This window comes from Rissa tridactyla, chromosome 12, assembly GCF_028500815.1.
Source record: "Rissa tridactyla isolate bRisTri1 chromosome 12, bRisTri1.patW.cur.20221130, whole genome shotgun sequence".
Lineage (NCBI taxonomy): Eukaryota > Metazoa > Chordata > Aves > Charadriiformes > Laridae > Rissa > Rissa tridactyla.
The window spans coordinates 2,981,455-3,002,805 of record NC_071477.1 but is presented as its reverse complement, the minus strand read 5'-3'; the positions used below and the strand labels follow the sequence as shown (position 1 = coordinate 3,002,805).

At 44.1% G+C, this 21,351-nt stretch overlaps 1 long non-coding RNA gene across 2 annotated transcripts in view; it reads left to right on the top strand.

The window, feature by feature from the left end:
* The window catches only part of LOC128916839 (uncharacterized), a 33,532-nt gene extending 20,747 nt beyond the window's left edge, over positions 1 to 12,785 (top strand). Inside the window, exon 4 of one of the 2 annotated variants that reach the window (XR_008469059.1) lies at positions 11,674 to 12,785. This is a non-coding gene — a long non-coding RNA (uncharacterized LOC128916839). Of the gene's footprint in view, positions 1 to 879; positions 1,041 to 11,673 lie in introns of those variants that run through there. The other variant, XR_008469058.1, reaches the window with a different exon arrangement.
* The last annotated feature ends 8,566 nt before the right edge of the window (positions 12,786 to 21,351 follow it).

Sequence of the window (21,351 nt, the reverse complement as noted above, 5' to 3'; positions counted from 1 at the left end):
GCATAATTCCACCAGTCAAAACGAAAGGAGAATAAGGTCTTTTGGTTCTGTCAGGGATTTCAGAAGTTCACTTAAGGTGTAATTTTTATGTTACAAAACACAAGGGATCCCTCCAGAAGCTTTAAAAAGATTTCTTCCACTGTTTTAACACCACACGTGGCTTTCAGTGGTGTGTGTCAAGAGCAACTCTCCTGAAATCAAAACAGTTCTTAAATTTCTTCCTGAATTAATGATACACTGATCTCATTATGTATACTAAGTTTTAAGATAAATTTGAATACATTTGTCTTGGTTTTTTTTCTGGGGCTAAACTAACTCGTATTGTTATACAATTTCTGCAAAATGAATACCAGCATGGGTAGTTAGCAGGCCTATTTCATGTGTGTCTGAGCCCAAAATTATTGTGTTACCAATGAAAACAGGAGTGTCCTCAGGTTGGCTTTTCCTTTATCCTTCCCTTTACTGGCCTAAAACTATTCCGTATTGGCTTCTGCCAAGATTTATTCTGCCTACCCGCTATTAGGGTCTTCTGGGAAAAACCTCCACAAACCAACAAACAAATCCAACCAACAAGAAACCTCCAAAACCCCCCAAACCAGAAGAAAACCCAACAATCCAAACCAGAGCTGCTGCAGTGGTGTGCTAACACTTATTGATATTGGCCTGCAGAAAAGAAAATCTTCATTACTGTTGACAGCCAACTAAGCAATACTTATCTACACGGTGCAGCCATGGATTCAACACAAGAAATGTCCCTTTTCATGTCATAGCCCTTTCTCTGGGCTGCTGTTGAGTACCCTTGACTCCCAATGGGAATTCGTTGAGTTTATCTGGTGAATTAACACCATGAAGGAGTAGGAAGTCCATTATTTCTTACAGCACAAGGATACAGGCTGCTGCTGCTCACATTACTTGGTGAAAAGCAGTGATGGATGATCAAAAGAGGTTCACCTGTCCAAGGGAAGTGAAAGCCACATCAATCTTGTTAATGCGGAGTCACAGACAAGGAAGCTGAAAACACTTGTCCGCAAAGGATGGATTGAGAGATGTCCTGGGGTAAGTTTCCTGAGCTCATTTGCAGAATGCTCTATTCCGATTATTGTTAACCTGAGGCAATACCAGGCAATTCTCAAACACCCAGAAAAAGAGAAACTATCCAAGATCTCTAAGTGATCTTACTTTCTAAAGGGGAAGAGGAGTAGCAAAGAAAGTGTTTATTAATTTAAAAAGAAAAAGGTCATAAGTACTAATTCTGTTTTGCACCAGCTACACTCAAAATGATTTTAGCTTTATCCTGTGACTGAAAAGGCATGAATTTTTGTTCAATTTCCAGGTATTTTTCTTCTTCATGTGACTGTGATACTAGCCAGTAATTCCAGTAAGAGTCCTTTTGCATCAGGCATTTGTAGATGTGTCTTATAAAAACAGACTCTGTTCCCAAGTGCTTATGGTCTCCAGCTGTTGAAAGCAATGGGGTGGGTAAAGGCAGGAATTACAGCAAGCCCCAGCTGCCCTACTTGAAACCCTTAGGTGTCTCAAAAAGTAAGAAAGAAAGGCTGACATCCAGTGGACCAGAGATATTTCACATCTTTCAGCTTCTAACTCGTTTTCCATAGGCATTCTTGTGTAAACAGACTCCGAGTTTGTGTCCCAAATGCTCAGTTTTGGTTTCATTTCATATGATAGGAAGAGTTGCTGAAGAAATTAATGTCTGAAAAACCTCGTAGCAGAAGGTAGCCTGGCAAGGAGGATGGATGTTGTTAGCGTTCATGTTGGGGGAATGGTAGCAGACACCAGAGAAAACACAGGAAAGAGTCATTATGAATATTGCAGTCTTTAGGGAAGACTTCAGACAAAAAAGTACGCCTTAATAAATACTAGAGAATCCAGCCATGAAACACCAGTTTGTAGGCTACAGGTTTCATTGCTCCCAGAACAAGGTGCTTACAAATGTCCTGGGAGCATCCAGTTTTCTCTTCCCCAGCTGTTATCCCGTGCCTTCTCCTGTCACTGCTTTGATTTTAAGTGAGCTCCTCAGGGCAGAGACGTTGCATGGTGGAAGCAGAAAGCAGGCACAATTAGACAACATTTCTGTCTAAGTACAGGCTTCCCAGCTGACCTTGGAAGGCAAACCGTGCCCTTCTGCTTCTTCATAGACTGCTATAAAATCCACTGTGCAGTGGTTTTTGTTATGAAAGCCTTTAATTATGAAGCAGGTACCCTACTGAACATCGGAACACGGCACATCTTTGTCCTCTGCATCTCGCTGGCTGTGGTTATTCTGCCTGATGAACAGCAGGAGAAACTTTCCATTTCTCCCTGCTACTCCAGGATCCTCTGCAGGGCTCTCTAACCTCAGAGCATCCCCCCAGCCGTAATCCATGGCCCTAATTTCCAACCTTTTCCTAGAACTGGCATCTTTCAGGCTTGGGATGGCTGGGCAGAGCCATATTACAAACCTCCCAGCATCACTCCTGAGTCAGCCAAGGGGAAGGCTATTAAACGATGTTAATTAACCCCTTTAGCGCCTTCGGTTAGTGCTGGGCACACGTCCCTGAATCTCTTGCCCCAGAGAGCAGAGCACAGGAACCATCAATCAAGGCAAAGCCGCTCACAGAGCAGCGTGGGCGACTCTCCAAAGAGAGAGCACGGCAATTACAAGAAGGCTATGGCAAATTGCAAGGGCTGGGGCAATGCTATTTAGTTCACTGCTTCATCTCCTTTTCCGAGGCAGCACCTACCAACCAGGATTTGCCTCCAGAACCCATGAATTTAGTCAGCTACAGCAGAACTGGCAAGACTTGAAAGGTAAAGGCTGGATGAACTGGAGTATGAAATTTCAGTGCACTGCAGAGATGAATGCACAACAGAGAGCAAACGGCAAGTGTGAAGGAGAGATTAGAGCACTGACTGACGTGAACCGCCCTCTTCTTATACAGAATGGGTTTAACTCATACCTGGGTTTAAATCATACTCACCAGCTGGCATCTTTTCCTAATTATGCCTAATTATATTTAGACTATGAAAATTGCCAGGTCATACAGTTCTACCCAGATTACCTTTTAACTGGCTAAATCAGGAGTAATTGGAGGCATTGCCCCAATATCTAATTTACTTGACAGGTGCAATGCATACTGAATTTCCACAGGGGGTTTTCCAGCCCCCATTGAGTTCTGTAGCGCTCATGGTACTTGCCTGGTTTAAAGCCACCTCAAGCCTATTTACAGCCACAGCCACGAATGGGACCTACCCTCAGTGGTAAGTGCAACAGCTCAGCTCCATCCATCCATCCATCCATCCATCCATCCATCCATCCGCCCCCAGATGGATCTACCTTTTCTGATAGATTGCTGGAGGGACGAGGAATTCTGATCCTGATTGAGAAATTCTGTAATTCTCATTAATTAGAATACCCACAGGTGACTAAGTGCTACTTGGGGCTATAGCTGCAGGGAGGTTTTTGGTGGTGGCACTCAGAACTTCCACTTAGAGTTTAATCAAACTCCTACCAAGCTTACAACATCCCAGTACTTGTCAGAAAGTTGGCGGCACCAATTTTTTGCTGGAACAATGGCATGAAATTCTTATTGGTGTCTAATCAGTGATTGCATTTAATGAGATAGCAATGAAGGCACCTGTGATAGAGAAGAATTTGAGAAATATTTTTAAAGGTAAAAGAGGCAGCTCTCTTCTGATAAACTAGTGAGGGGTGGCCAAACCTCCTGCTCTAGTGGTCACACAGCAAAAGGTGCGAATGGCTGAGAGTCACAAGCCTGAAGCGACACGGCTATGAGAACCAAAAGCAGCGGTCCTGGTTTGCGTCACAGGGGTGACAATAGCCCTGAAGGGCCCCCATTGCCTTAAGTGACCACGCTGGTTGTGCTGGGTGTGTTCCTGATGGACATCCTCCTGCAGATGTGGGCTGCCTGGTGGTCCCCAGCGCGCAGCCCAAGCTGGGTCACCAGCATGACCTCTGAGTAGGTCACTCATGGACAGGAAGACGGTGAGGTGAGAGAGTTTCCAGCTAGAATTGCAACCCATATGGGCAATAAAATATGCTAAAAGGTCTTTGGGAGATCTGCTGGTGTGGCTGAGCTGCCACCAGCAGAGGATGCAGAGATGGAGAAGGACAGCAGCCTTAATGCCACTAGAATGTGTTTCCATAGGTGGCTTTGCCCGTGGCCTTACGGATGTTCTCGCACTGGGTGTCCCTGGGTGCTGGGTGCCATATAGTCTGCCCTGGCTCTGGGCGAATATTCTGGCACACAGAAGATGAGTTACGTCTGCTCGTGTTTTACTCTGTTCAGGGCGCAGTTTGCTAAACCATACTTGAGGATTCAGCCTATTATTTTTTGTCAGCAGCTTCAATTTTTGGTTGTTGCGCTCCTCTCCCGTTCGGAGATCCTTTAGCTCTGCTTGGAGAATATTTAAAAAAAAGGCCCATCTGATTTAGCTGGAACAGCTTTCTTTCCCTAACAGCTTGATACATTATCTGCTGCCGTCATTTCTGATTACGTAATTTTAGCATTTCATAACCTTAATCCTAAACTGGGGCCAGACTTGATCACAACGTAAGAAGTTTATACACACTCTGATTTGAGGTCTGTCTCAAATCCCCGCTGGTTTCCAGCCACACGCTTCTCTGGGGTGAAAATTTTCATTCAGGACAGAATTTCTTCCCAGGTTTAGGCGACTTTTGATTTCAGCTGAAACAGATCCCAATACTGATTTTTTTTGTACAAGTAAAGAATGAGGCTGTAAGATCCAACAGATTAAAAATATTTCCGAATCCAACTCTTTGTTTTTTAAAAATGTGTTTACATGGCTCAGTAGGTAAATGGATATCTTGACTTCAATAGTTGTAATTTTCTTCTGCTTCTATTATATAGTGAATATATAGTGAATACAGAAAAACTGTAGGAAAATAAAAGATAACCTATAGTCAGATATTTAAATCTGGCCATTTTCTTACACACTGTAAGAGAGATTTCTGCAGGTTCTGCCAAACTCAGTTATCCACCTAAAATAGTATTTAATCTCTATGTGGCCTGCATTTCTCACTCTGTGTGAAAATAGTGGAGTTGTACCTCGTTTCCACTTATTTCTTTTTGGTGAAGGTATAGCAAAACAGCTGTCAAATATTTCAACATTTTTCCATTTCAGCTATAATTTGCTCTTCTTTGGCAGTAAGTAACTGTATTTGGAAGTAACACTTTGGCAGTAAGTAACTCTGTGCTTGATTATGCCATATGGCTAGTGCTCTTCATGATAAAGAATGGAATAATATTTTCAAATAGTTAAATGCAAGAGTGAAAAATTTATAACTGAAGTCTATGGGAACCAACACCTGATGCTTCTGAAAATTTTTCCTAATACTTTATCCTCATATATATATGAAAAGTATGGTGTATATGTATAAAGTATACTTTATTATTTCTCCAAATAATAATTTCTCAGTAATATTCAGGAAAACAGCAGTGCATTAATGATTTAATAAGGCAGTGCCTCTCTGATGGCAACATTATGTCCTTTCGTCTGCACATCAGTCCCTGATACTGCTGAAGGAGATCGGAAACGGTGGGGATGTGGCCGGGGGATGACGGCGCTTTGCCTTTTACAGGCTGCAGAGACGTGGGGGTACATTCACTTTGGGCATCTGCAGACAGGTCTTCAGGTGGAAACCTGAACTTCAGTCCCCATGTACTCAGCTGAGGGAAATGGAGAGGTTTTTCCATAGGGTAACTGTTTAACGGTTGGACACGATGATCTCAAAGGTCTTTTCCAACCTAAAAGATTCTATGATTCTAACTTAGGTTAGACTTGTCCTCTGGGGAGGTTTGGCTCTTCCCTCGTGGCCGTCTGCTCATCTTCTGGGTGGGTGGTACGCTGCAGTGAGGAAGCCTCTGCAGAGTTGTTACAGTATATTGCACTCAAGGAACATAAATTACACTACTTCGGAGGTTATTATTGAGAGCAAAATTTTGAGCTCATTTTCCTGATTTCCTATTTAAAAAAATGCAACCCTAAACAGGCTTCCCACAGGAGGAGTTTGAAGGTGCACAGCAAAATTAAAGAAGGCTGAGAGCTCTTGCCCTGCATTACCTACTGGTGAACTATTTTGTTGTTACCTCATTTGTTTTATGCTGTTTAGTGGGATGCTGACCAAGCTGTACAGGGAAACTGTCATTAATTATTAAGAAATTGTCTAATCCATCAGGACATCAGTACTGTTATAATGTTTCCCCCGAGGAGACAAACAGAGCCTTGAGTAAGGAGTTGGAGGTGTTCCAGGGAGAACATGCAGCCCCAAAAAACAGTCTTACTTCTTAAGTTTGTTAAATGAAATTTCCAGATGTTTCCTTCCTTCTCGGCGTCGTGCACCAAAAAGGTACAGCAGCCAGTTTTTAGAAACTGAAATTTGTTTTCCAGAAAAGAGCTATTACTGGAGGGACTAAGAGGCAGGATCCTGAGGGACTGAATTCCTCTTTCAAGACAAATCCCCCATGTCCTTTGGGCATCCCAGTGGTATTACATGAAATAATGCAAAAGCTCTGACCAAGGACGACTTTATCGTCACGGTACTGCAGCACAACACTATTGAGCTTAAAGCCGGACATTAAACCCCGTAGTTTTACTTCCAGGTACATCACAGACATGAATTTTCACCCATTTACCTTGCTTTTGACCTATTTATGTTTGACTGATACACGGTGAGGAAGACGCCCAGTGTTGATCTGAAGTTAACAAGATCGTATTTACTCTATTGCGATATCTGGCTTCATCTTTTAGGTGCTGGGTCTTGTTGTGCCTCTGGGACAGCCCAGAACCAAGTATGCGTCAGGTATCGGCGATGGCAGAGGACAGCCCACCATGCTCACCCTCCAAGAGGGCTTTGGGCAGCCCTTTTTGGGCTCTCCACTTTTTCTCTGCCAATAATTCCCTATTGTGTGGCAAGAGAAGACAAAAAAAAGTGCAGCACAGGAGGTTCTGTAGCTGGGTGTGAACAAGCACTTCATCTGTGTCTCCCGGTTCCCTGTCTTTGCGTTCTGGGAGAAAGCATCTGATACTGCCCACTGGCATTTTACTTGACAGGTGGAAGCAGGAAAATACCTTGATAAAATGTTATCCATGAATCACTGGAATTTAAGACGGGATCCTCATTTTATCTCGTTTCCAACCTTTCTTCTCCCCTCTTCTATTAAAACCCCAAATTAGGAGTGAAAGGCTCGTGAGCTGCTCTCCGGAGTAATAAGGATGCCTTCTGTCTGCTGACGAAGCTTCGTTTCTACCCGTGAGAGCTGCAAGCCTGCGGCAGGGCTCTTTGGGCTGAAATCTGGGAGTTTCTCTCTCCCTCTTTGCTGGGTGCAGGTGGCCGTGAGTCATCTTTGAACGCTCCGATAGCCGGGGCGTTGCAGGGTGCTCCGCATCTGGCCGACAGATAGTGCCAATACTGCGCATCTCCTCCCTCCTTTAAATATGTCTGGGACATGAGTGTGAGCAGGAGCTGGTCAGAAACATTTTTGGTGGAAAAAGCAGGTCCTTTGGAAAGGAGTCCTTCACAGGAGCAGAAAAAAACAGTTTGTATAAAGCTGTTGTCGGAGATTGGTTCTAGTGTTCTGTGAAATTAAATTTCTGGTTGAAATGAAAGAGCATTTAAGTAAACCTCACTGTCCCTTCGTGATCTTCAGAACAGCCTGGGATGATATTAGTCTCCCTCAGGCTTTAATTTCTATCCCAGACTTTCAGGAAAATACTGCTTCTGTTCATCGTGGCATCAGCATTTGTTGAATAAGTTTGCAAATAATACAGTAATCCTTGTCTACATTAAAGACTTTGCTAATCCAGGGTGAGAAGTTTGAACATGGCAAATACTATCCTGACACAAGGAAACAGCTTTCCGAGGAAAAATGGTTCCTGAAGGGGTTTTGACTGCTCTGTGCTTCGGTATCTGGTAAATTTACCAATAATTAAATACACTGCAATTTAACAAATTGTTTGATTAGGGGCAATTCTCCAGACATTACAATGTGTCAGTTTTTCAGTGTCAGAGCTGACAGATTAATCTCATATTTTTCGTTCTCTATAAATCACAGAGTCTGACTTGCAAACCTGAAGTATGGAAATGAGATACAATGAAATGCACAACCACACAGAGACACCGGTGTTTACAGTTTATTCTAAGCAATAAATCAAAGGAAAATAGCTAAGGCATACAGAGTCTGTGTGTGCAAATGGATCCCTTGCAAGCAGAATCAAGCCTTGCGCAGTTATGTTGAGGCACAATTATATAGAAACATAGAAATTTACATTTTTTATATGTGTTCAGTCATGTCAAGAGTTCATGATAAGAAAGTGATAGCAAAAGGAGTGAAGGTAAAAGCAGTTATATATGAGGGTGGAAGAAATGGATGTGAACAGAACAGCTATAACATACTAGAAGGAATGGGCCTGAATTTCCCACATTTCTAGCATGCGAATGTCGAGGGTCTCTCATGCAGAACAGAGGTTCATACACACGGAAATGGCTGCTACTGTTTTATTGAGTATTTTTTATCAAGCCATAAGCCATGTCAGTGGAAGCTGATGGTCATTGTGTTGTTTGGTAAGGTACCATTCAACTTTCCATGACTCTGAGAAATGGTCTGGGAATTTTTATTTTTTTTTGGAAAATACCATAAATTATTTTCAAAAATTTTAAGCTGAAGTTTTCCATCAGGGCAATCGATAACCAATGGAGACAACTCCAGCCAGCTTCTGCGAGATCCTCAGTGAGGGAGCAGAGGGAACGGATGATTTCTTGGCAGTTTCAAACAAATCCTTCCGCACCACGCAGATGGGCTGAAGCACAGCCCCGCGATGTGATTAATGCTTGCCTGATGCACGAAGCTGTGCTGATTTAACTAACCGTGTGATTTAAACGTGGCTCGGTGAAAGCGGGGCACGAATGGACATCCACGCCAAGCTTTCTGTGGGTGTAGTTAATGCCTCTAATTTTCTGTGAAGAGCAAAACTCACTGCAAACGATTAAAGACTGTACGGGCCTCTGCATTCCGAGCTCTTTTAGCAAAACTAGTTTCAAAAGGGACTGGGATAGCCCAGCTTGACCTGTGCATGGACATTGCACACACGGTCCCCAAACTCCAGGCCACGCCATCGCAGCCTGGATTCAGATTTCTCTTGTGGCTTCCAGCCGCAAACGCTGGCTGCAAAGCACGGATGGCTCTTTGGTAAAGAACACGGTCCCTGCTCGGCGCTCCCTGCTCCCCCCCCAGCAAACCGACAGTGACACAGAGCCTTCAGCAAGGGACAGGAGAATCACAGAATGTGTTGGGTTGGAAGGGACCATTAAAGGCCATCTAGTCCAACCCCCCTGCAGTAACTTTCACTAGATCAGGTTGCTCAGAGCCTCATCCAGCCTGGCCTTGAATGTCTCCAGGGATGGGGCCTCCACCCCCTCTCTGGACAACCTGGGCCAGTGTGTCACCACCCTCGTTGTAACGAGCTTCTTCCTAATGTCTAATCTAAATCAACCCTGCTCTAGTTTAAAACCATTGACCCTCATCTTATCTCTACAAAAGAAAGATGGGGGGAATTCACGGCTCACCCATGTCAGGGCAAGGGTGCCCCTCCCTCACCTGTGGGTGTGAAGGAGGCAGTGGGGTTCCCCATTAGGAGACAGGAGAGAAGAGGTGCATCTTTCAGTCCCTTTGTCAGGAGATTGCTCCTGGTAAGAGTTTGGGTCTCTTGTTTCAGGTAGATCATTGTCACTGCTTTTGTGAGCACTGCTACATAATCTGGCTTTAAAAATGCAAAGGTTTTTGCTAGTAAAAAAACCTCTTTCAAGGGCTGTTCCCATTTTCTACAGGAAATCTGACACCGTCTTTGTCTAAGACCCTGGCCTGTTTTGCGTTTCCATCAATCAGCCCTCTTTCTCCATGAAAGCCTGCCCTGTAGCTCCAGATCCATTTCTTTTCATGGACCTCAATGCATTTGCCGGTGCCTTGATGGCTTTCAGTTCTTGGAATTTCACTGTTTCCTTTGTCCTTGCATCTGAAGCAGTTTAGATGCAGATCTACTCTTTAAAGAGAACTGGAGCATCAGTCAAGTGGATTACAGCGAAGCTGGCAGGTTCCAAAAGCCGTATGAAAAATACACTCCTTTTTGGCAGGCAAATTGTCCCTTGAAAAGGGAGTTCCATCAAAGCTGAACTTGCCTGGATCTGAGTTTCAGATCATTTGTGGAAAAGATACATGCTTCATTTTCCCCACAACATGGACACCTCTGATGGAAAGAGAAATAACTTCTTTCCCATTCTTTAATGTCCCATAGATTAGGAAAGAGCACCAAATAAAACAAATGTCCATTATCACTTATTATTCCATAACCTTTCTATTCAGACAGAGTCTTTGAAAAACTAATTAAGGAACTAGTGGTGGCTAATGCGTGCACTCAAAATAATGCACATTCATCCTCTATTTTCAGCAAAAGCAGCCGAGGTTCATTAACATTATACACTAGCAAATGAATTCAGTTTGGGATAATGCCATCCGATTAAACTTTCCACAGCCCACTTAACTGAAGCTTTGGTGTGTGTTTGACAGACACTTTAAACTCCCTGGAGACCCTCTGCTTTCCCATTTTCCTTCCGTCCCCTTCTACAGGCCTGATTCTGTCTATTTTCGAGTTGATGAGTGACTTGCTCTTTCCACAGAGTTCCCGGGGTTTAAGTGAGATGAATTGCAGAGCTAAATGTTGTCCCGTCTGGGGAAGGGTAACAGAATGGAATCCAAAATGATGAAGTTAATGAAAAGGGAGTTTTTCAGTTATCCCTTCACAACCACAGCTCAGAAAATGGGTTTCAGGCAAGACCCCGGGCTGGGATTCAAGAAACGGGTTAACCTTACCCTTAATTCTTAAACTTGAGTGAGATTCTAGACCCTGTTTCTCTACCTCAGTTGTCCACTCGCAAAATTTAGATAATGGCCCTTCCTAGATACAATCTCCCTTTAGCTGTAACGTGTTTTCAGCAGGTCCTGCCTCTCACAAAAAGTCTGTGCAGGGACGGTTACCGTGGGACTCGTACGGGGAACGCAGGAAAGGGGCAGATTGGCTGAGTTGTACAAATTTGTGCTGTGAGAAGCAGAAGAACAGACATCCCGGTCTTGGAGCCTCAGAGAGATGGGGATGGCAGGATGGGACCATCCTCATCTCGCAGGAGCCAAGGATCCTGCAGGTGAAGCTGTTGCAACCACCGGTAGGTGTTTAGAAGTGGAACCAGCTCCACCGGCTGCCAGAAACCCATTTTCAGCAGCGTGGGTCCCCTCTGCACATCTTGAGGGTTTTATTGAAATGAGATTCAAACAGGGACTTTATTTCTCATAGGTGGCAGCTCTGTGCAAATTAAAAAGTGTCAGTAAACACACACTTTGGGATTGCCTCTGTCGTGCATTTTGATTTTTATCTTAGTGTTTTGCTGTGTTTCCTCAGAAAAGTGAAGAAACAAATTCTATGTTAATAATTAATGTGTTGGCTAATTGAATTGCTGCCCTTTTCACTTGTGTGATTAGCCAATATTCACAGCTTTTTAGAGTTCTTTCCATTAGGATGAGAAGTGGTTGATGTCTGTACCTTCTTTGATAACCTAATTTATGAAAAATACACACAAATTCCCAGTGAACATCGCAGAAACACAGCGGGCAGTTCCCTTGATGAGAAAATCCTTGTCTGGACCTCCTGTGGCTGCTCTCTCCGGTGAGATCTGCTTTTCCGCGTCCTATTGAGAAATCAGAGAAACCCAAGGAGCCCGAGAGAGCCCTGCTTCCAACAGTGACCCTGTCCGATATGAAAACAAGGTGTGAAGTGGCAGCAGCAAGAGGTTTTTTGAGATATGGTTTGCTAAACTGGGCTTTGTAACAAGCACAGGGTGCTGCTTCTGGAAAAACATTATCATGTTTAAAAGCAGAGAAGGCCCTAGAGCCTCTCAGACTCTCCGAATTGCCGCGTTCTCTAGGTAATCGCTTTGTTACCCGCAGCCATCTGAGCTATCGGAAAGGTCTCGATTGCACCATTCATGAAGCCCCGTGGTACAGGAGCACAGAGTCCCTCCCTATCCTTCACGGTCATGCAGAAAATCACTAGAAACCATCAACAGCTCCAAATGTAGTATAAAAAAAGTGCCTTGAGTAAAGCAAAAGGCATTTGGCTCAATAGGGAAAATGTTTTCTACTACTCTACTTTTTTCTTTGAAATATGTATGCTGTACAGTGTTTCCTCATAATCCAATCAACTTTAATGTAGTGCTCTGTTTTCTGCTTAGGTTGTCTGGATGGATGTTCTCCAACACACACACAAACACCTACGTACGTGCATGTGTGTCTTTGTGTGTCAATTTATATACATACGGATGTGCATAAACAAAATTGCATAAAATTCTTTCATTTTTCAGTGCCCACAGCTGGACAGGACTGGAACCACACTTTCATTTTGGAGGTGTGTGATAGGGTCACCTGGGTTTTGAGGTGTCCTCTCACCCATCAGTTACCGTGTGCTTCCTGGCACAGAGATAATGTCCCCACTGTCCCGAGCTGGGCGTGCGTGTATGTGGCAGTGAATTAATTTGGCCTGAGACAGCTCAGATGGCAAAAATCCTTGACTTATCTGCCAAGAAAACTGAAAATGTGCTTCAGCTGAGATCTGTCAACATGAGAGGAGCTGAGGGTTGCCCAGTCAGCCAGAAGATGAATTTGTACTTGTTCTGTCAACTGCTGGAGACTGGAATGTCAATATAGAGCCTAATAAACTTCTAGTTGCTAAAGAATTAGTTGTTCTGAGATCATGTTTAATAACAATCTGGTCTACCTGAGGTCACGCAGCCATCTGCAGCATTGTCTCCAGGCTGGTAGCGTTGCCAATACTCTGGCTTATCATCGGGTCTGCTTAGGTGCATGATCCACCCAAATTAAATTTTGGGCCCTGGCGGCTTCACTTCTCAAGTGCAAAGCAAAGAAGGTAATTAAAAGTAAAAGCTAGGGACTAGAGACAGAGAGATTAATATCTTTCATTAGATTGCTTCAGAGGAACTGAAGCAGAGGTTGGGTACTGAATGCAGATATCCTCAGAAGAAGGGTATGACACCCCAAATTTGATGGAGCTCAGCCTTTACCAAAGGGCTGATAAAATCTTTGTGACTAATCAGGCTTTTAAAAGACTAGAACCTGAAAGTCTGAGATCCGTGGAAAGGCAAGAATACACCTTCTGTGGTGCAGGCAACCGCTTCCCATCTCAGCGCGGCTTGCAAGGCGCTTGGAGGGGAGGTGCAGGGCGTGCAGATGGGTGGCTGGGTACCGAAATGCCTTATTGCACCACCTTCTCCAGAGCGCTTTTCAGTGGGATGCACAATGTGCAAAGAAAATATTGAATGCGGAGATTCCTTTCCTTTGTTTTTGGCTTGGCTGGATTAATTAAAGATGTCATCGATCCTGACAGGACTGCCTTGGGGTAATATGGCTGATGCTGTGCTTGCTACAAATAGCTGGTGATGAAGCTAGACACAGTGATCTTTTTGTGCTGTGTTATTCCATTCGAGTCCACTTGAGTTCCTTTTGAACAACGTTTCTCTCTGGAACTATTATTCTCCCTCTATTTATTGATAATATATAGTAACTTATTCCATGACACTGGAAATGAAATTGGTTGTTGGTGACTGCAGGGGTTTCATTTGAATAGTCTTTAAACGCAAAGTGATAATTTAGATAGAGTTAAAGAGAAGATGGGAGACACTTTCCACCTTGCTACGCTGTTATCTGAGCACTGTTGAATTAGAATATTGCTCATCTTGCAGCTATCACAAACCACTTCCCTAAATATTTCTCGTCAAAGCTGAGATTCAGTTGTCAAACGCTGGCAGACTGGAGCTTGCAAAGATGGGGAAGGATGGAATAAATGCATTTGTGGGCAGAGGGCAGGTGCTGGGGTCAGAAGCGCAGGACAGATCCATCTTTCCCACAGCCCTGCAATTTGTCGTGTGACTGTCACTTCCATTTATAGGGTATGGGTTGAGTTGGTGACCCATCGGTGAGTGATGGGCCAAAGCACGAAGCGTCTGTCTTGGTTCTAATAAGGCTGTAGTAATGCCATTCCTTGGGTGCCTTGGAGGCATGAATGCATTTATCACTGTAGTGCCCTTCGGAGGCTGGGCAGCAATATTAAGATTTTTCTGATTTTATTTATTTTGGAGACAGCAGGAGAATAAATGAGACGTTAAAGGTCACAGGGAGCATTTCTTGCAGAGCCAGGAAGTAAAGCATAGTCTTCTAACTCGCATTCTAATATCTTGACCACAAAACTCAGGTGTCAGGTGTCATCCTAAAAACCTGTTCTATTTAATCTCCTCCTCCAGGGTCTTCTGAATATATACATGTTGAAAATATATCTGCAGAAGTTATAGTTTTACAAGTTTTTCACTGCTTCTCCAAGAGTGAGATCACTTTAAATTCAGCTGTGTCCTGTTTTCGGTATTACAAATTATTATCTCTGACAGAAAAATATCAATTGTCCATTGGTTTTTACTCCATGTCCATTTATGCTTGATGCCTGTCTAAATCAGTGATGGCTAAATTACAGGTGACTCACAGACAGCGATCCAGTGCTAAATCAAGTTTCGTTCCTTTGATGAGAAGCCTGGAAGACAGAAATAAGGTGGCTGAAACTTTAGATCTTTCCCAAGAAATACCTTGTTCTTCCTATAAACCCAGTAAACGCTTGTCTGTTATCAGGGACAGAGCTTCTGAATGAGGCTATTTCCAAAGAGCATCGCCATGAATAGTTATTTACTTGGTGGCATGGACTTTCAAAAAAAAAAAAAAAGAAAAAGGTAGAATCCTTTGTAATTTAAAAGGAAGAAAAGTTGTCCGTCTGGTCTCAGCTTCTGTGGCAATACTTCTTTTTTCCCCCCATTCTAAATTCCCTTAATTGCTCCTCTCTTGCCATGCTCAGGCTGTGCATGGCGCTCCCCGAGCCCCAGTCCTCCTCTAACAAGAGCTAGGAAACGTAATTATTTCCACTCCCTCTGTTTTCATTATGTCTGTATTAATAGTCTTCCTTTTCCGAACAACCTTTGCTGACAGCAAACCATTATCATATGATGCACACGCACTGAGCACAAATTCAAGTTAATACACCGTGATGCTGTGTAATACCCTGTCCTGCTGCTGCGCTTAATCTAATACTATGTGATGGAGGAGGCACCATGACACAACTCGGTATTTTATACCGGGATGCTTTATCTTGCAAAATTTTGCAGAGAGCTTATTTAAAAGCTCTTGTTCTCCACCAAAATCTCCCAAGGTATAGAGGCCGTCTATTGCCTGCAGGTGTGATACAGGCACCTGCTGCGTCCGTGCCACCCTGTCCTCTCTTCACCATCTCCGAGAAGAGCAGCGAGGGAGGAAGGGCTGTCAGAAGGGAATCCCCAAAATGCCACCAATCCAGCCCCCTGCCACACAGCTCAAGCTTTACTTTTTACAGCTTTTCTGTGAAAGTGGGCTGTCTGGGTCAGAGAGAGCAGAGGGCACAGGGATGCCAGCAGAGGAGAGGGGGAAAGGGTGATGGTGCAGCCGTACGCAACCACCCAAAAAAGATTAAATTAGAGGTGTGAACACAGTGGCTTCGTGGATCCTGCCAAGAAGTTTAATTAAAGTCACTTGCTGTAGCAGAGTGACCCACTTTCCCTCCCAGTTATCACATCAGATGTGATGTTTTAGGAGATGGGCTACAACAGCATTTCTGTCTTTCTGTCTTTTTTTTCTTTTTTCTTTCCTAAGCAGAAGAAACAACAAACTTGCCTTGCAGGCAAGGAGAGGAAGATGAACTTTTAATGTTCCATTTGTGGTAGAAAACACTGACACATGACGTAGCTCTTCTGGATCCCAAGTTCTGTCGATGATTCTTTCAATCCCACATTCCCTTTTTCTCTAGAGATAAAGTTTAGGTGGGGGGAGAACTCTACCTGGAAAATTTGAGTGCTACATTGGCCTCGCCTCTGTCTTCCATCCCCACACATCCCACAGAATTTACAGTTACAGAGTCCGGATTGCTCATCCATTTGCAGTCCCCACAGGGTGCTCACGGTGAAAGATCCCTAGGTTTTGGCAACTTTCTGCTCCCCATCTTGCAGGTCATTACTACTATGGCACCATCACATCCCTCTACGATGGGGGAATTTCCCCCATCTGCCTTGGACCTGCTGACAGAGAAACCAGTACAAAACGATGCGCTGTGTCTGGGAATTTGTTCCAAGCGTTCCCCTAGAGCCATACAGACCGTCGTCTTTCACCCTGTTCTTTCGCCTAAGAAAAAGGCCATACCACGAGCCAGAAGAAACAGCAAGATGGAAATAATTTGTCTGGTTATTTTCTGATTCTAATAGAGGATTTGTATCCTCTCGCCAATGCAGTTACAGCTGTTTAATTCATTGGCCCTCAGTGTAACTCCATTTGGCATACTGTGCGGTGGTCTGAGACCCAGATCTACCATCTGCAAATCAGCAGCAAACTCCACTTTTCTTTCCACAGAGAGACAGATTTATGACAGCTGCTGCCATCTCTTCATTTTTATAGCAGACTGTTAATTTAGACTTTTCATTCAATTCCAATCCACAGAAAATATCAGTCCACAGCAGCACTGACAATCATTCCTTTTCTAGAAATAATAACAATGACTAAACAATAGAATCTTTATTGTGAAGACTCAATAGAAGCTGTGCTGGCACTTGAGAAAAAAAAAATGACTTATCTTCAGACCACAGAAGGAGAAAACTCACCTGTCTGCCATAGCAATGAGCCCAAAATGAAAATTTTGACCTGATGCTCCTGGACCTCTAGATCTTGGGGACAATGAAACCCAGATGTAGGCAAGGGACTGTCCAAATTAGAGCAACGTCAAACCTAGAGGCACTCTGGCTTTGCTGTTGTCTCTAGGTGCTCTAGTAAACTAAATAACACTTATGAGGAATAGCTTCCACCAGCAGGCAGATGTCCATAGCATCAACGTTTTCCCCAGCTTTTCTTATTAAGTGGGTGTGCCAGGATAGAGACATCATATGTTCATGGCTCATACGCATTTCATGTCTCCACAGACATTGGTTTTACGCTGAACAGAGCCAAGGAGAGGCTGAGGGAGCTGGGCATGTTTAGCTTGGAGAAGAGGAGGCTGAGGGGAGACCTCATTGCCCTCTACAACTCCCTGAAAGGAGGGTGTAGAGCGGTGGGTGTTGGCCTCTTCTCCCAGGGGAATAATGACAGGACCAGAGGAAATGGTCTGAAGTTGCGGCAGGGGAGGTTTAGGTTAGATATTAGGAAGAATTACTTTACTGAAAGAGTGGTCAGGCACTGAACAGCCTTCCGAGGGAGGTGGTCGGGTCACCATCCCTAGAGGTATTTAAGAAACGTCTAGATTTGGCACTTCAGGGCATGCTCTAGTGACAGAGATTGTAGAGGTTTTTTGTGTATGCGTATGGTTGGACTCAATGATCTCAAAGGTCCCTTCCAACCATGAAGATACTGTGATTCTATGATTCTAAGTTATGAACCAATACCAACCCCAGAAAACAGCCCACTGCTGGAAAAACCACCCTCTGAAGGAGCGGGGCAGGAGAAACAGTGACAGCGGACCTGGCCATTTAGCCAAAAAGATTCAAGCAAAGAAATATGCTGAGAAAAGATACGACAGCTCAGAGAGATTTCATTTCTCCCAAAGAATGCTTTGGCTTGACCTCTTTTCCCATTTATGTAATTTCACACATTTCTGCCCTTAGCTGTATATCAAACATCCTGTCATTGTTGAAAAGAGAGGCTGAAAAGACAGCAGAACAACAAAAAAAAAAAGACCAGAAATACCCCAATTCACCCTTACCCTCCAGTCCTCCTTCCAAAAGAGAGCAATAACAAGGAGCCTCATTCAAGAAATCGCCCCTTCCAGCTGCCTCCACACAGCTGCTTGAGATTAAATGGTTTCATCTTGGGAGCGGGTCGATTGCTAATCGCTTCCCTGCCCTCCACCCTCCCCCAGGGTTGCCCAGTGCATCCAATTCACGTCAGGAGAAGCAAATGGATGGCAGAAAGCTCAAGGGTTCCGCGGCTCCCGCTGTGGATGTCGCTACAAATCCGGGAGAGGCAAGAACCCAGGGAGACAAGCCGGAGAGGTGACAGAAATTGCAAAGGGCAGCCCGTCGCCCTAACACAGTCTGGGCACTCTGGGCCAACCTGCGTCTTTGTAATTACATCCAGGGACCTTCCTGAGATGAAAGGAAGAGCCTTTCACTGTGCTCTGCAATCGATTAACTCCTTTTGCTTCGCACCTGTGTTGTTTAATCAATATAATTAAAGGTGAAATAGTTACTGGTGCCTTTAATATAGTAATAGTTGGTAATCACATATCTAACATTGGTATGTATAATTTGCAGTAAGTCTCTACGCATGTGAACATGGACTTGACGTTTTGCTCTCATATTTGTAGCCTGGTCTATGGGACAGATGCAATGGGAGAATCGCTTCCAAAGGCTCTCAGTACGGGCTTTGGTGAGTCTGAGGGCTCACATGGTTCTGCATGAGATATTAATAACACTAAGAGAGGTTTTAAGACAGTCGGATTATCAACAAGACATGACAGAAACTATTTGGGTCATTGAGAATGAAGAGGCTGTGAAAGCCAAAGACATACATGAAACGGAGCAAATACCAGGGACTGCCTTTTCTAAGGAGGATCCAGAGAATTTAACACATGAAATTCCTTGCACGATATTCTTGGCCAAAACCAGATCCTCTGTATTGAGTGCCAGGGGTTTTATGCACACATTTATTTCTGTGCAGGATCATGCCAGCATGAAAAGGGGCAAGTGCGGATTAGCGAGACACAAACTGTAGCCTCTTGGCAGGTGAGGGCTTGATCTGTCCTGTACCAACACTGGGCCGTTTTGTTCCTAGAGAAACAGCAGCAGCTGAGGAGCTGTTTGGATGTCCAATGTGCAGAAGAACTGCAATAACCAGCCCCTGAAGCTGGCAGAGCCGGATGGACGAGCAGCGTCAGGAGGGGCTCGTCAAGATCCTTTCAACCTGTCGGAGTCTGATTATCAAGTCAGCCAAGGCCACGTGTGTTGCACCACAGTTGACAACCTGCTCTCGCCTGGCCAAGACGAACAGCTCATCTGTGAGTCAGTTTTCCAAGGGTTGAGCAGAAACCAGATTTCAATTGAACAAACAAATCTCCGACAGGACACTTCTGTAAATAAAAGAAGGGCTAATTTCACATTGGGGTGATCCGTTCCCACCTACCTAAACTTGCTTTGGAACAGCTTTTATTTCTTCCTTCACCAGATAATTACTCTGACAGAATACAAGTTATGTCATTTTCTGTTATTTTCTACTTCTTTTTCCTTTTTTTTTCACCTTAAAAAAAGGGTGAAGTTACTTTGTCTTTTTCCTGTATAACACATGGCTTTATCTCTATATAAATCAATGCACTTAATAGAAAATATACTTCCTGAAGGACTTTAAAGAAGTAGAAAGACTCATCATGAAACGTGCACAGAGCATCTATAATAGAATTATATCATGTGAGTCTCTTTGAAAGCAATTTGTCATCTTGGGACAAAGCTATAGCCAGGAAGGAATATTACACGAGAGCTTTCTCATTGCACAAGCTTATTGCCGCGGGCCTGACTGGAAACACAACTTCAGAAGCCTTTTCCTTTATTTAAGTGCCAGATGCCTGATTTAAGGCAAATTGGGCCTGATGCCAAAGCCTATCAGAGATGATAGGAAATCATCCTTTGAATTCAGTTGGCTCTGACCCAGAATTACAAGCTGGCCTCTCACAGTTCCGTTCGTACCACATTCAGTGTCACTGACCACGAGTATTTGTTGCAAATTCTCTCTTCACACTCTGGATTCGAGTTTAGGCTGTGCTTGCTGACGCTTACCCAAACTCATAAATAAAGACTCCTCCTGTATTTGGCCCCAGTTTTCAGTGTGAACTTGTGGCACAAGTGCTATTTTGAGGCTTCCGCTTCTGAATGAATATCCTTGAAATGGTGTGGGAAAAAGCAGCTCATTATGAAATTTCGCGTTACAAAATCACGTTGTCAGTAGAGTGGTCCCAGCCTGTGGTGGGAAATTCAGGAAGTGGGTTGTAAGGGCACAGAGAGAGAAAAAAAACCCCACAAATATTGGATAGTGTATAGGCAGCAAGACTAAGGAAACACGTAATGGAGCCGAGTGAGAAATAAGCAAAGAAAAAGCAGATCCGTAGGCAAAACTGGCTAAATAAAATAGGTGATCATTTCCCCAGGCTGACTTTTTCAGTCACAGATCCTTTCCTCATGGTTTTAAATCCTCACTGCACTACACCCTAACGTGGGGACTTGCTCCTCTTCCAGCCACGTCAACATGTATTTAATGTGGCTATAACGTGGCGGTTTTCTAACAAAAACATCCAGCTCCATTTCAGCTGCCCTCTGGCAGCCCAGGAGCCACTGATGCTGCCCTGAAAAGTGGTGCTTCAGTATTTCAGGGACAGCTGAAAGAGCGGGGGAAGACTAACGTGAGTTCTTACGCGTGCATCTGGAGTCTGACAAAGAGAACGAAAGAGCTGATAAAGGGTGCTCACAATTAAATCCAGGCCACGTAATAAAATCGGGTGAAGAACAGACCTTTGCCCTGAAGCCTGGATTCTTATTGGCAAAGAACAGAGTGTGTTAATGCAGTTTCATGTACTGCTGCCTTGACTCACTTCTCTTCTTCACCAACAAATACACTTGTGGATTTGCGCACGTCAGGGTTAAGGTTCTGGCAAAATTCAAAATACCAGTTCGCCTTCTGCATAAATGCTAACTTTGGAAGCCTGGCTTTACATCTGAGCTGAGGGACGGTCTCGTCAGCTGGTTGTTATGGCAGTATCTACATCTCAGAGAAATTCTAGCACAACCGAGAGAAGGGGGAAATAGGCAAGATCCCATCAAAGTTAATTTTTCAGAGTGAGAGCTGGGAGGGGGGCAGACCTCTTCCACTGGGGATGCAAAACGAAGCTGCCCAGGTTTTGCTGCCATCAGTTCGTTAGACACCATGTTGCTGTGTGTCTTCAATGTCACCATCACCCAGTGGTGGCGGCTGCGGGTTGGGCTGCTTCTAGGGGTATGACAATAGACTCTGGGATATGTTTGCTAACCAGTATTTATGCCCATGATGGCAGAAGTTAATGTATTATTGCCCTTGATTGCACAGTACACATCATCTCATCAGCCACCTTCCTAGAGCTTGGCCACCCCAACCCCTCCATCAGCGAGTGCTCGCTGGATTA